The sequence below is a fragment of the Eublepharis macularius genome, chromosome 17 (genome assembly GCF_028583425.1).
Source record: "Eublepharis macularius isolate TG4126 chromosome 17, MPM_Emac_v1.0, whole genome shotgun sequence".
Classification (NCBI taxonomy): Eukaryota; Metazoa; Chordata; class Lepidosauria; order Squamata; family Eublepharidae; genus Eublepharis; species Eublepharis macularius.
This window is the reverse complement of record NC_072806.1, coordinates 3,873,227-3,889,349: the sequence shown is the minus strand read 5'-3', so window position 1 is coordinate 3,889,349 and position 16,123 is coordinate 3,873,227.

Below are 16,123 nucleotides of genomic sequence, written 5' to 3'. Positions count from 1 at the left end.
CCGTCTGGTGTAGTGATTAAAAGTGCGGGACTCTAATCTGGAGAACCAGGTTTGATTCCAGTCACAGCTCTGGAGCTGTGACTGACCCAAGGTCACCCAGCTGGCTTCAAGCAGTGGAGACTGGGGAATCAAACCTGCCTCTCCAGATTAGAGCCCTGCTGCTCTTAACCACTACACCAAAAAAATCCATAAAACACATCACTTTAATAATACCACACCATTTCTTATTATATAGCTCAAAGGTGGGTCTTCAAGCTCATCTGGAAGGCCTTCCAGTAAGCAAACTGTTTGAAAACCACCTTAAAATGCCATTAAACAAACCAGAAACACCAGTAAGAGAAAACAGGTAAAACGAAAAGGTGCACAATGGCAACATGCCGACAACATGAAAGAGTGGGAAAGAAGCCACGTCCTCCAGTTTGCAAGATCTGAGCAAGTCTGTTAATGAAAGGACATTTGGGAGGTTTTTCATTCATAGGGTCCAGTAGCACCTTTAAGACTAACCAACTTTATTGTAGCATAAGCTTTTGAGAACCATAGCACTCTTTGTCACATGCAGAGCTGTGGTTCTTGAAAGCTTATGCTACAATAAAGTTGGTTAGGCTTAAAGGTTCTACTGGACTCTTTACTATTTTGCAACTACAGACTAACACGGCTAACTCCTCTGGATCAATGATCCCTAGAGAAGATTGTGAATGTATGTATGTATGAATGAAAAACTGCTGTCTGACTTCTCTGTGGAATGCCATGCCTGAATGAGAGCAGCAGCCTGGCTTGGGAGGCCAGACAATTCCCCCCCAACCAAACGTGTTACAGATAAGACCATCGGGGCTATTACCTGGATTGACAGGCTGAAAACGGGAGGGAAACGCCTGGCTCCGGGCTACCCAGCGGAGCAGAAAGCAGCCCTGCTTGGGAGCAAGCCTAGGTCAAGTGGCTTGGCGCCTCGGGTGTATTAAAGCTATTTACAAGCAGGGATGGATTTATGGGGCCTCCCAGAGGAGGAACGTGTGCTAAGATACTCAAGATACATGATCATGCACCCTCTTGAACATCACACAAAATAATTTAACAAATTTTTATATTTAGGGTTGCCAAGTTCCCTTACCCTCCTGGCGGGAGAGGGGAGACCTGGCCTCGTCTTTGGGGACGTCTTCCCTGAAGTTCAGGAAGTGACGTCATTGCACAGGGTACAGGAGCACTCCTGTGCTTTGCAGCGAGCCAATTTGGGCCTCAAATGGGCCCAATTTGACCCATTGGGTGCTCAAATTGGCCCGCTATGAAGGAGCCGCGATGATGTCTCTTCCGGGAGTGACATTGTTGCTGCCCCCCCCAATGGGCGTATCTACAGCAAAAAGGACCATGGTGTGGAATGTAAGACTAACAAAAACTACAACCATGTAGTCTCTTCTTTATCCATCAATTACATTTTTATCCTCAAAGAAACACAGGGCAGTGTAAAGGGCCCAACAACAACCCTGTGAGGTAGGTTAGATTGAAAGAGAGTGACTGGCTAGGGTTGTCAACTCTATGTTGGGAAATTCCTGGAGATTTGGGGGTTGGATCCCAGAGAAGGTGGGGTTGGGAAAGAACCTCTTCAGGGTATAATGCCGTAGAGTTCATCCTCCAAAGCAGCCATTTTCTACAGGGGAACTGATCTCTGTCACCTGAAGATCCGTTGTAATTCTGAGTGACCTCCAGCTATCACCTGGAAGCTGGCAACCATAGTTTGTCACCCAGTGAACCTCATGGAGGAATGGTTCTTTGAACTAGGGTTACCAACCTCCAGGCGGGGCCTGGAGTTCTCCCAGAATTAGAAGTGATCGCCGGACTACAGACATCAGTTCCGCTGGAAGAAATGGCAGCTTTGGAGGGCAGATCGTATAGCATCACGTCCCAGAGGAGTACGCCATCCCCAAATCTCCAGGAATTTCCCAAAACAGAGCTGGCAACCCTAAATTGAGCCCAGGTCTCTACAATCCTAATACAACACTCTACTTATTCCAAATGGTAAGTAATAATAAATAAGGCATGGCAAAATGAACATTCCTAGCTGCTCCAATAAACGGACGAAAAATGAGTGGCAGAGCAGGAAAACTGGGAGCAGTCCCCTCCCTCATTCTGACAGGACACAGGGAGTCCGTTCTTTCCCACCTCTGTCCCCTATTCTTTCCCCCATTGCCTTCCATTGTAAATAACATCAGCAGTCACTTAACTGACGTCCATCTGCCCTATTGTTGCCCACTATTTATTGCCACCCTGGCTCCGTTCTTCCTGCTTCTGGAGATAACACGTTAACTTACAAGCCTAAAAAGAGCCTCCATAGCAAAGGCAGTGAACCTCTGAATACCGATGCTAGAACACAACGTCAAGGGAAGTTCTTGCCCTCTATGCCCTGTTTGTTGGTCTTCCTTGGCAGTTCGTTGGCCGCTGTATGAAACAGGGCGCTGGCCTTTCACTAGCACTGGATGTTCTTCTCGGGGTGTCAAACTAGCGAAGAGACTCTCAACATAATGGGATAAGATTCAGGTTGTGTCATTGCAACATTTTAAGCCAAATTTGGAAGTCGCAGCTTGAAAAATGCATGCAAAGGATTTCAGGTCTGGTGACCAAGTGAGCAGGAAAAAAACCAATCTGCATGCACATGTTAAGCTTTGGGGCAAGATTGTCAAAGGTAAAATCCAGATACACTGATTGCTATGAAGGCCGTTGTAGGGGGTAATTCAGGCAGGCCTTCACATTTCCCCAAACTGCTAATGCGTCCGACTGCCAGATATGAGTTCCTAAACTAGAAAGAACACATAAATGTCTCCTGTTATTCCTTTCTTTATTTGTTCCAAAGTTTTGCTGAGTCAAGATCTTTATTCCTCACCTGGCCAAACATCTCTGTGAATATCTATCGTCTTTGTCTGGATGCGGTGTATTTCCGATACACATGTCGACGTATTGATACAGCCTGTTTTATGCATATTTGATAGGCTCAAATTTGGTACAAGGTGGCTTGTGCTTTTGAGCTGAACAATGTGCCAGTTGGCCTTGATTTGCTTGTGTGGAATGGCCCTCTATTTGCAAATGAATCTTTTGCAACAATATTATGTTCTAACCTGTGTAGGGAAGGAAAGTATGGGTTTTACATGTAATTAGAGGAATGAGAAATGTGTGTGTGTGCGAGAGAGAGAGAGAGCGCGCACGCCAAATAGCTTGGAGCTGTAGTTATATGTCATATATGTTAAGTTGGGCGGCGAAGACAGTTCCTTTTAACAACATGTCAGTATTATTACTAATTCAGAAAGCAAATAACTGGCTCCAAGCATATTTCTCCTTTTTCTCTCCTGCCTCTCCCCCTTTTCCTTCTAGGCGGATTTAATGTTATGTTTGGGAATGATTCAGAAAGTAGTCAAAAGATAAGTACATTGGAACCTCTGCAGAAAATAGACTTCGGGAGGTGACAGGCCGCAGACTGGCGTGCAACTGCCTGCACGTGGTCAGAACTGCGGGCTGCCCTCTCTGTCTCTAGCCCTGGGGCTGCTAGAAACCTGTCTGCTAAGAACAGATCTGAGGGTTTGCAGTGCAGTCAGAAGTGCAGGAATTACTCTGCTCCCCAGCCCACGAGAGAAGGCCAGGCTCCCAGGTCTGGCCAATCCGCAGGTTTCATACCACCTGCCAATCACAATGTCCCTTACTGCAACCTGCTGTTCCATTCTGTGCCTGCAGGGGGTGCTGGAATTTAAACACACCACAATCACAGGAAGTTTAAATTAAGGATTTAAGCAGATGGATATGACAATTGATGCAAGCCTGTAAGAACATGGGGCATGTGTATGTCATGACTGGTTAAATCCCTCCACCCCAGTCTTCACCTTGCCCTGTCAAGCTGTCCTTCTAGCTGGAGCACAGGGGAGTACTGGATCAGATTCAAGGTTCTGGTATTGACCTATAAGTCCCTGTGCGGACTGGGACCAGCGTATCTACGGGACCGTCTCTCCCCATATATTCCTCAGAGGACACTCCGATCAAGGGACAAACAGCTGTTGGTGGTCCCTGCCCCCAAGGAGGCCCGCCTAGCCTCGACTAGAGCCAGGGCCTTTTCGGTCCTGGCTCCCACCTGGTGGAACGCTCTGTCTGCTGAAACCAGGGCCTGGCAGGACCTACTATCCTTCCACCGGGCCTGCAAGACAGAGTTGTTCCACCAGGCATATGGCTGAGGCTGGGCCTCCGCCGGCCTGGAAAAAGGGGTGCATAAATCTTAACCCTCCCTGTGAAGGCTGTCCACCATCCTGTTTTAAATGTGTTGTTTTTAATGTACATGAATTTTTTAATTGTATTTTTAATATGTTGTTATCCGCCCTGACCTGCTCGCGGGGAGGGCAGAATACAAATCTGAAATGAGTAAATAAATAAATAAAATAATTCCGGGGGGGGGGGAATCTGACAGTGGTGCCTTCCTTTGCAGAAAGTGAAAGGCAAACAGCTGAGCAGCTTTGCTCCCTAAGCATCTGGAACACTCATGCGCCTGCTCGGCATATCAGTGCCGGAGGTTTCACAGACAGAAGCAGGATGCAAGAGAAAGATGTGACTCAGCAAGACAGAGAAGCACGTAGCTCAGCTACTGTCAATGGGCACTTCAACAAGCAGAGAAAAAGGAGTGTGGTAGAATCCTTTTCTCTTTGACAGGCACCTTCCTTGGCCTTTTTAGGGTTGCCAACTCTAGGTTGGGAATTCCTGGAGATTTGAGGGGTGGAGCCAGGAGAGGGTGAGGTTTGGGGAGGGGAGGGGAGAGGCCTCAGAAAGGTAAAATGCCGTAGGGGCCACCCTTCAAAGCAGCCCTTTTCTCCACAGGAATTGACCTCTGTAGCTTGGCGATCTGTTGTAATTCTGGGAGTTCTTCACCCAAAACCTGGAGTTAGTGACCCTATTCAGCCACACCCAGTTCCTGCCTCACTTGCCTTGCTCATAAGTAGACTGTTCCATATGCAAATCTGTTACTCATAACCAATGGAACAGACTGTTGCTGCCTCCAGAACGGACTCCTGTGGCCTTACATCCTTTCACCAAATGCCAGTGAATTCCACTCCTATAGCTAGGAACTTTGGCCAGGCCCCGGGGTAAGCCCCTTGAATTCCAAAGAGGTTCTTTGCGGTGTGGTGGTTCGAGTGCTGGAGATGGCCTAGAGTGTTCCAGGATCTTTGCTTACTATGAAGTCTGTTGGGTGATATTGGGCCAGGCATTCGCTTTCTCTTTTATCCCACGATGAAGGAGGGGAGAATCGTGCAAGCTGCCCTGAGTATTTTAAAGGCAGAGCAGTAGGGTTGCCAGCTCCAAGTTGGGAAATTCCTGGAGACCTGGGGAGGGAAACCTGGAGAAACCTGAAGAAAGTGGGGTTTGGGGAGGGAAGGGACCTTGGCATGGCATAATTTCAAAGTCCACCCCCCAAAGTAGCCATTTTCTCCAGGTGAACTGATCTCTGTGGCCTGGAGACCGGTTGTAATTCCGGGAGATCTCCAGCCACTACCTGGAGGCTGGCAACCCTACAGAGCAGGACAAATAACAACAACAACAACATTCGATTTATATACCACCCTTTCAGGACAACTTAACGTCACACTCTGAGTGGTTTACAAAATGCATTATTATTATCCTCACAACAATCACCCTGTGAGGTGGGTGGGGCTGACAGCTCTGAGAAAGCTGTGACTGACTCACGGTCACCCAGCTGGCTTCAAGCGGAGGAGTGGGGGATCTAACCCAGCTATCCAGATTAGAGTCCTGCCGCTCTTAATCACCACACCGAACTGGCGCATAACAGATAAATTGGGAGGACAGTCTGCTAGCACTCCACTGTTGAGGCTTCAGTGTCCCAAACGGCTCTGCTTTTTTGCTCTTCCCTACAACCCATTTAAATTATGCAAACTAGTTTTAAAATGCGTTACAAAGGGTTGAAATAAGAGAGCATCCTGCAGAATTTTAGTGTGGTTTTTTTCCCAATTGCAGACTGCACTCAGATGTCTGTGTATAAGATAGCTAGCGATCCCAGGTCCCCTGGTGGGGATGGGGCATCCCCTGCTCCCACTCTCTCCCCCCCCACCAATCACCTAGCCGGCGAGGGGGAAGGCAGGGAAACAGGCTTCCTGGCACGCTCCCTGGGCAGCGCTGCATCGCGCTCCTATATTTCGCACTCCCCGTATCTCGCACTCCCGTATTTCGCACTCCCGTACAAGAGCACTCCCGTATTTTGCAGCAGGCCGATTTGGGCCCCAAATGGGCCAAATCGAGCCCATTTGGGACCCAAATTGGCCTGCTGCCGAGTGAGTGGTTGCACTCCCAGTCATGTGTGATGATGTCACTTCCTGGAAGTGATGTCATCTCGTTGCCTCAGGAGCAACAAGAGAGCAACAAAAAGGTGAGTGCTGGGGCCCCCCCATTCCCATCAGGATGGTAAGGGGAGCTAGAATTGATGCATTGTCGAAGGCTTTCACGGCTGGAGAACGATGGTTGTTGTGGGTTTTCCGGGCTGTATTGCCGTGGTCTTGGCATTGTAGTTCCTGACGTTTCGCCAGCAGCTGTGGCTGGCATCTTCAGAGGTGTAGCACCAAAAGACAGAGCTAGAATTATCTGAGCTTTTCATGCACCTATGCACTCAGTTGACAGCGTCGCTGTGCTTTTGTTCACTGCCTCCGTGCCTGGGGTCAGCTCTGGAACCACCTGCCACCATCATGCCAGAAAGAGAGAGGAAAAGAGGATATTGAATGAACGTTTGGCACAAGAATTGGTATACTTATTCCTACAGAGCTCATTTACATTCTTTGCACTGGAGTCAAGGCGACCACAATAAGCAAGAGAGGGAGACTCATGCTGGATTGAAATTTTAACAGATTTCTGGCTCCGGCTTGCTGGGCGCACTCTCTGGCAGGCATGTGGCGGGGCGGCGGGGAGGCCGGGCTCTCAACATCACAACTTCGAAATATTCCTAATGTCATGGGAGGAGGAAGAGAAAGGGATCGGGCAATTTAGGAAGTTGTTATGAGATTGTGATGAAAAACAAAACCTGTTTGCTCTGCGTTGCGCAATTCTGCTCCCATCTGCACCTGAGACGTGGTTCGTCTGAGGGACAATTTGCACTTTTCACAGCCCGAATGTTTTGCTGGGCATCTGCTGTGGTAAACACCGCACATAAGAACTGACTTGCCAGATCACGTCACCGAGCCCAGCATCCCGTTTCTGGCACGGAGCAGCCAAATTCCTGTGAGAAGCTCAGAAGCAAGGTGGGAACTGGGAAGACCTATCCTTGTTTCCCCTCCTCAGTAGGGAGGGGCCATAGCTCAGTGGTCCAGCATCTGCTTGGCATGCAGAAGGTTGCAGGATCAATCCTGGGCATCTCCAGATAAGAGTATCAAGTAGTAGTTGATATGAAAGACCTCATCCAGAGGTCCAATCTTGATTGTAAATTTCTTATTTAAATGATAAACAGCAAGCATAAAATATAAGAAAAGATATAGCACTTGCTCTACGGTGTCCCTCCCTGAGAGCTCTTGCTGCAAAAACAGATCCGAATTGCAGGTCTGACCTCCTGGCTTGGTGGGGGCGTTCATACTCACTTGCAAATGCAATCACACAAGGGGAGCTCCCATGAAAGCGGCGTGCATGTGTGCCGAGCAAGAGACAGCCTGCACGTGAACTGGGGACCGCACATACAATCCTACACTTGAGTGATCCCAAGTAATTCCCAACGTGTATTTCCACTCTCACAAGGTGACCTTAGACAAACTCACTCGCATGACTATTTGTAAAGGTCAAATATTTTTACCACTAAATAGCTACAGGCAGGGGACATGTCGGATTTGGGACACGATACTCCTTACTCTCGTGCGTCTTCGTTGCTTCCCTTTGCCCTCAGACCCTCCTGAATTTTAAGGCAATAGCCAAAAACACAGAGAGAAAATGGCTGTAATCAACAAAGATTGCTATCAGCTCTAAATACAGCTTCAAGCTTGCAAAAATTGGCAAGGGAAACCCCTAAAGAATGTGACCTGTTGAAAATGGCTGGAGTCGGCTGGAACGAAGGCTGTCGATATGGGGCTAAGATGTCAGGTCCCCACAAATGCATCCAGCCATTCTTTCTTTCTCTGATTTTCTGGCATTTCTCTTGAAAGTATAAAGCAGGGAAGGGAGGGAGACGAAGAACAGATCGTTTTACCTGCTTCAAAGGATGCCAGTAGAGCACATATATTTTATTTTTTTATTTACATATTCATTCCTCACTTCTTCCACCGCCGGGGACCCAAAAGCAGCTTACAACATTGTTCTCCCCTGTTCCACTTTAACCCCAGGAACAACAACCCTGTTAGGTAAAATAGAAAAGAGTCCAGTAGCACCTTTAAGACTAACCAACTTTACTGTAGCATAAGCTTTCGAGAACCACAGCTCTCTTCATCAGATGCATCTGTTACTGGAACTGCTCTTTATTTGGATGGGGAACTAGCTTAGCAGTCCAGAACTAAATTTAGCGCGGATCTAACCAATGTATACCAAGGTCCTTTTTCGGAAATTCACATGATAAAGAGGCAGACTACAATTATTCAATCAATAAGGTGTATTTTCTAATAGTGTGGCGTATGCCTGAACTTACACACACATACAAGATTACATATAAGAGCTAGGAAATACAGGGTAGGAAAATTAGAGACGGATGCAGGAGCCGGATACCACGATGACAAGGACATACTTACAATCCGTAGGCAGGTCAGAGATATAGCAGCGGCGTGGTCCAGCGCCAGCACTAGAACCACGGGAAGACAGCAAGGGGGCTGGGATAGGAATGGCACTCGCGCCATGTGGGCTGGGAGGCCATCTTATATACTTTCAAATTACCCAGGGGATGAAGCCCCTTTCAGTGGTTCTCACAACATAAATCAAAGGATTTGGGGCTATCGGAACAGCCTTGATTGGACAATGTTTGAAGGGGGTCAGGGGGAGTCCAGTGGCACCTGGCGTGGGCTTTCGAGGACCACGGTTCTCTTTGTCAGATGCATCTGGCGGGGAGGACTGTGGTTATCGAGGGCTTGTGCTGCAGTGCTGCTGAACTCTTTTTGATTTTGCTACTACAGACTAACACAGCAAACTCCTTTGAATCTTTACACAAGCAAACTGATCCCCACACCAAAAGGAGCTGTCTGCATCTCCATATCAAAGGAGTTGTTTACGTCCCCCCTCTCCTCCTTCCCCCCTTCCCCCCATCTCCTCCTCTATATTTGGCCAGTTTCCTTCTGCCCTCCATGCATCTGACGAAGAGAACGTGGTTCTCGAAAGCTTATGCTACAATAAACTTGGTTAGTCTTAAAGGTGCTACTGGACTCTTTTTGATTTTGAAAATGATATATGTTTGTCGTGGAGAAAATCGGAACTCAACATGTAGTTTAGGTTTTGTTTTCCTTTTTTCTCTTTTTCTCTATCTTTTAAAGTTGTATTTTCTTTTTATATTATTATTAGTTGCTTGTTCTGTTTGTTTTTCTTGTTTATATGTTCTGTTGGTATGTTTTTTTTTAATTGTATTTTTTCTTATCTTTTATGCTTACTGTTTATTGTTTAAATGGAAAAAAGGTTACAACAAAACAGCCATTTTCTCCAGGAGAACTGGTCTCTGTGGCCTGGAGACCAGTTGTGATTCCAGGAGATCTCCAGCCACCACCTGGAGGTTGGCAACCCTAGCTGCACCCCAGAGCGGGTAGTACAGGAGGGAACCTGGAAGGCTGTGCCCCCAGCTAGCCCAACCCCTTGCTGTGCTGTCTCTTCACATTGCATCTCAGTAATAGGAGATGATAGCATGGGAAGCAACTTTCCTAATCAATCGAACACCATCAGCATGAGGCAGGACGTTGATTAATTGCACGAAGACAGAATTATCACCTTGTTCTATCTGCAGGTACAATCCAGCCCTGGAGCCTACAATCCTTGGCAGGAGGGAGGGTTGGCTCCGAAGTTGTTTCATGAAGTTGTCCTTCACAACTTTCCTCCGGTGCTTGTTTTCCCATGAGAAATCCACCCAGAGACCTCAAGGAATGCGCTTCCTAGTTCCTAGTCCATTTCGGGGTCATGGAACATAGCATTCCCCACATGAACAGCAGCAGCCAGGGTTTTCACACTTCTTCTGAATTAGCTATGGAGAGGGGCAACAACATTCATCAGGGTTGCTCTTCTGCCTTGGAAGACATGCTAGAGGTCCCAAGTTCAAATGTTAATGAATAATAACAATTTTATTCACTTCAAAATATTACAGTATTGAACAATTATACCTCCAAAATGTGCTTTTCTGAAGAGTTCTACTCGTGCAATAAAAATATTTTAAATATTGCAAATAGAATTCTTCAGGAGACCCTCAAGATGGATCTAGGGCTATGTATTGCGGTCTAGTACCTCCCGTACCAGAGTCAGGCTGTCAGCTGCAGTTGTGAAAGACTGAAGTGCTGGAGGGGCCAGAAATACCTGAAAGCCTAGGGGCCCCGCCATGGGTTGATACGGCCCTGCATACACTAGCAATAAAGCATGTATGTTCAGGTTGCAGTGAAAAGGAAAAACCTTTGCCCGCTTCTTCAAATTGTCATCTTCATGTCTAAGTATGTAGGAGAGGACATCAGTTACTCTGTGGAGTGAGAAAGGCACTCTGTATGTGCTCAGAGGTCCCTTGCTGCATCTTTAAACGTGGGTCTTCTCCAATACCACTGTAAAGCATGGTATGTGGTAGGGTGGCCAGCTCTGGGCTAAGAAATTCCTGAAGATTTTGGGGGTGGAGCCTGGAGAAGGTAGGGTTTGGGGAGGGGAAGGATGTCCGCTGGGTATAACGCCCTAGAGTCCACATTCCAAGGCATCCATTTTCTCCAAGGGAACTGATATCTGTCACCTGCAGATCATGTGTAACTCCGAGAGATCTCCAGCCACCACCTGGAGCTTGGGAACCCTAGCAGGGGTCAAAAGCATAAAGAGGGGGCAGAATGCTGAACCCCACAAAGGGTTCAGCATCAGTCAGCCATGCACCCTTTTTCTGCACGGAATGGCATTCTTCATTTTAGGAGCAGACCCCTTCCACCACGGACCAACCTGGACCCGTCGGTTGTAGCACAGCCCGGAGTGGCAGAGAGGAAAAAAGCACAGATCATAAGGGGCAGATGGGAATGTCCCTTGCAAGACATCATTCTTTCCAGCTAGGAAAGTTACTCCTTTTTTTCCAGAGAGAATCTCTCTGCTTTTACAGACAGAAAGCCAACAGGTGAGTCTTTTCACACACACCCCTTCCCATCCTTCCACACCAGAAAAAAAATACACTTCACCTGTTGTGCTAGTGGCCATTTCCACACAAGTTGAATAATGCACTTTCAATGCACTTTAGCAATCCTTTGGAAGTGGACTTTTTGTTCCACACATGGGCTGATTCCGCACACGTTGGATAATGCACTTTCAATACACATTATCAATTGTTTAAGGTGGATTTTTTGTTCCGCACACAAAAAAATCCGTTCCAAATGATCTATAAAGAGGATTGGAAGTGCATTATCCAACGTGTGCGGAATCACTCATGGAAAAGCAGTTCCAAATGTTCGCTAAAGAGTATTGAAAGTGGATTATCCAACGTGTGTGGAAGCAGCCTATGTCTCTAAAGAGTCTCTAAGAAAGAATCCAGTTTTAGAAGAAGCTGATTCTAGCATTTCCTTCCAAATGCGGATTCTCTGCCAAGAGCCGGGGAACACACAGCAAACGGTGTGTGTGTGAGTGCGTCTGTGTGTATTTATTTGCCAGACATGGCTATAAACTTAAATAGAATTAAAAGCAGTTACAAGCAGGTGTTTTATAACATTTGGAGGCTGGTGGGGAGAGGCTGGCTTGTAACCCACAAAAAAACCATCAAGCGAAATTGCGGTCAGTTTTGGCAATATAAAATCACATTTCATGCTTGGCTGAAAGCTTGCCTTTCTCTCCTGCCCACCCCCTCCCCTTCTCAGAGTAGGACTTCAAAGTCCAAAATGATTTGTATTACATTGTAAACTCACACATAGCAAAGTTGGGGGGGGGGATGTGATCTGACGCCAGGGCTTCAGAATCAAGATGGGGGGAAGCGTTGCTTGTAAGCTAGGAACGCTCAGGCACTTTTCCCCACCAGAAGTTCTTCTTGAATATGGTGTTTTCCATGGTCATAGATCCAGAGGAGTCAGCCGTGTTAGTCTGTAGTTGCAAAATAGTAAAGAGTCCAGTAGCACCTTTAAGACAAACCAACTTTATTGTAGCATAAGCTTTCGAGAACCACAGCTCTCTTCGTCAGAGGCAGATGCCTCTGACGAAGAGAGCTGTGGTTCTCGAAAGCTTATGCTACAATAAAGTTGCATCTGACAAAGAGAGCTGTGGTTCTCGAAAGCTTATGCTACAATAAAGTTGCATCTGACAAAGAGAGCTGTGGTTCTTGAAAGCTTATGCTACAATAAAGTTGGTTCGTCTTAAAGGTGCTACTGGATTCTTTACTATTCTTGAATGTGGATGTCCCAAAAGATCTGAGCCTGTTTTCGGAGGGGCACTTGTCCATTCGTGATTTATTGCTTTTTGCACTTTGTTATATACATGCCTAGTTTGCCTTACTTTACCATTTCCAGAATGAGTCCCCCGCCCGCAACCCATGGATTGCCAATAGAGGTGAATACACATGCTCAATGATTAAAATACTGTGATGGGTCTTTTGTTTGTTTCTTGCATGCCATTGATATGCCACTCATGTTGGAAAATGTGTGCATTTTATAGGAACATTCAGCACAAGATAGCAGAAAATAAACTGGCAGATATTGATTTTTACAAGGGAGACACAAAAGCCCTGTTCACAAGTTACAGTGAATGCTCATACATCCTGCATGTATGTGGGTACTTCTGTTTGTAAGAAATAGCCAATGTATGTTCTCTTTACAAGTGAAACTGGGGACCTGTACCTGGATAAATGCATGGTTTCAATCACATGTTCTGCTGTGCATGTGTTGAATGTTACATGAAAATTACTCGATGTGCTTATCAAGAAAAATCAGCGTACACTGTACATGGATTGTACGTGCATTCGCTGTAATGTGTAAACAGGGCTAAATTCAAAATAGGAATGTTAAAATCAAACCAGCGTGCTTGCGAAATTTAGTCTAATTCCTAGTTCGAATCAGTGTGCCTATGTGCTCATGCGTGAGTAAAGATCAATGTGCATTCATGCTCTTAAGCTAGTAAGGAAGAAAAAGAGTGATAAATGTGTCAAGATGCACATATGTCAATTCCAAAATTAATTTTCCAAGTCAGACCAGGTGGGTGCAGGAGAACACAGCAGACAGCCGGTCTGTGGCGTTGTAACAAACAGAAAGGGGATAGTGAATCGAACAGAAAACCATGTGGCTGGCATACATTTTGTGGCACATGGTCTACGAAGTCTTGTCTCAGCACTAGATTGACAGAATTAAGACTCTGCCAAGAGCTGAGGCAGAAAAATGGCAACACGGTATCTTATAGCTCATGTTTTGAAACAAAGCCAGATTTTAAGGGATAGATTGGGGGTTGCGATGATGTTTCTCATTTGTGACGCAAGTGATGAGTAAATGACGCCTCCGGCGAGATCTTAGGAAATATTACCTCCTACAGCAAATTGTTTTCCTATCTTGCCCCAACCCAGCTGCTACCCTTCCCATAAACACAAACATCTCTATAATCTGGAGATCAGTTGTCATTCCAGGAGATCGCCAGATCCCACCTGGAACTTGGTGACCTTACTTGCCCCCTCCCACCAATAGGATTGCCAGCCTCCAGGTGGGGCCTTAACTCCAGACTACAGAGATCAATTCCCACGGTGGAAATGGCAGCTTTGGAGGGTGGACTCGACGGCCTCTCATCCTCGCTGAGCTTCTTTCCCTCCCCGAACTCTGCCTTCCCCCGGCTGCACCCTCAAATCTCCAGGAATTTCCCAAGCCAAAGTTGGCAACCCTACAGCCACTGAAGCTATGCCAGAGGGAACAGACCGCAGCTTTTTTGACCTCTGTATAACCCCCCACAGAATCTTCAGAAGCGCAGAAGAGGCACTGCTTCAATCCCACCGGGGTTCCTCCCTCCAGGAAATGCAAAATCACTCCAGAAGCCCCTTTCGATTCTCTTGCAATTTGCTTCCCTTGAGCACTTCTTTTCGAAACAGAGAGGTTGACTCAGAGCCAAGCTACAAGTGACGCCTGACACAGGTTGGACACTTGTCAGCTTCCCTCAAGTTTTGATGGGAAATGTAGGCGTCCTGGTCTTACAGCTTGGCTCTCCATTTAATTGAAGTTTACAGAACCCCCCCCCCTCCACACACACACACACACTCAGCGGAGGGGAAGGGGGAGTGCCCGGTGAGAGTCCGACGCCTGCACTCCCCTCCCGAATGCATGTTCTCCCTCCCATAGACAGCCGCTCTGTAAACTTCAATTAAATGGAGAGCCAAGCTGCAAGACCAGGACGCCTACATTTCCCATCAAAACTTGAGGGAAGCTGACAAGTGTTCAACCTGTGTCAGGCATCACTTGTAGCTTGGCTCTCAGTTTCTGCTGTTGGGGATTGACCTTCTGCCACACAGTGGGCCTTTGCAGGAGCCCAACTATGCCAAATTCTGATGCCAGCCGCACTATCCACCGATCATTTATTATGGTCAAAGAACAGCAAAATGTGTATGTTATGTGCCGTCAAGTTGTCTCCGACCTCTGGCGACCCTATGAATGAAAGACCTCCGAAACGTTCTACCTCTAACAGACCTACTCAGAGGAGAAGTGGAGGACGTGGCTTCTTTGATTGAGTCCAGCCATCTCGTTTTAGGTCTTCCTCTTTTCCTACTGCCTTCCACTTTTCCTAGCATGCATTGACTTTTCCAGAGAATTGTGTCTTCTCATAAGAAGACACCAGCAACATAAAACCTAACAGAACCCAGCCTTACTATTATTATGTTGGGTCCTACAAATGTGTCTCAATTACAGAGATGCTTTCCTCTAGCAGAAGGAATTGGCAGGATCCAACATGCAGACTACTGTTCCGAGATCCATCATGCCTTTTGGCCTCCCACTGCATGCGGCTGTGTTTATCGAAATGGCCTGTCCTTCTACTGATCTGAAAACCCAGGGAGTTTGGGTCCTTTTGGTTAAAGAGAGTGTCAAAAAACATCTCCCGACATGTCAACAAATTTCCTAAGTAAAGTTCAGCAGCTGCACTATGTGAAATGGTAGACATGGAGGACGCATTAGTGTTCATGTGCGTGCATTTGTGCTAAAGACAAGGACAGGGTGGCCAGCTGGGAGCAGCTGGGGGAACAGGAGCATTTGGGGGCAGAAACCAGGGAAAATAAATTCACGTGACACTCTAGGAATTCCCCCAGTCTCTATGGTTAAAAAGGCATAGAGATTAGGGAAATTCTTAGAGTATCATGCGACACTATGGCTGATTCCGCACACGTTGAAGAATGCACTTTCAATGCACTTTAGCTATTGTTTGGAAGTGGATTTTTTGTTTCACACTCGAAAAATTCAGTTCCAAATGATCTCTAAAGAGGATTGGAAGTGCATTATCCAACGTGTGCGGAATCAGCTTATCCCTCCCCGTTTGGTCCCGATGCTCCAAGAGCGAGAACAGGGCTGGAGCATGGGGGCAAGAGGTTGCCTGGTAAGTCGAGACGAGGGGTTGAATCCATACTAAATTTTCCAGTGGCAGAATGGATCTTCCCTGCCTTCCCCCCCTTCTCACTGCAGCCCACTAATCTCCATAAAAAGCTGTTCCTGAGGGATAGGGGACCCTGTGGAATGACCAGAGCAGGGTCTGCAGCAACGATGACAGCATCTCACACTAACACACCTTTTAGAAGGCTACCAGACACTGGTGACTGCCGCAAAAAACTAGATATATGTGGATGAAGTATACGTGGGCATGCTCACCCACACACAAATTCTCTGCCTGTCATCTCTCCAGGGATTGTTGCTAAAGCTCAGGATAGTTTTGTGAGGTGTGGCCGGAGACCTTTCAACACCAGTGCAGGAATGCACCACACAATGTCTGTCGAGAGGCCTGGAACATTTAGTCATACTCTCACCCACCCAGTTCTCCCAAGCTC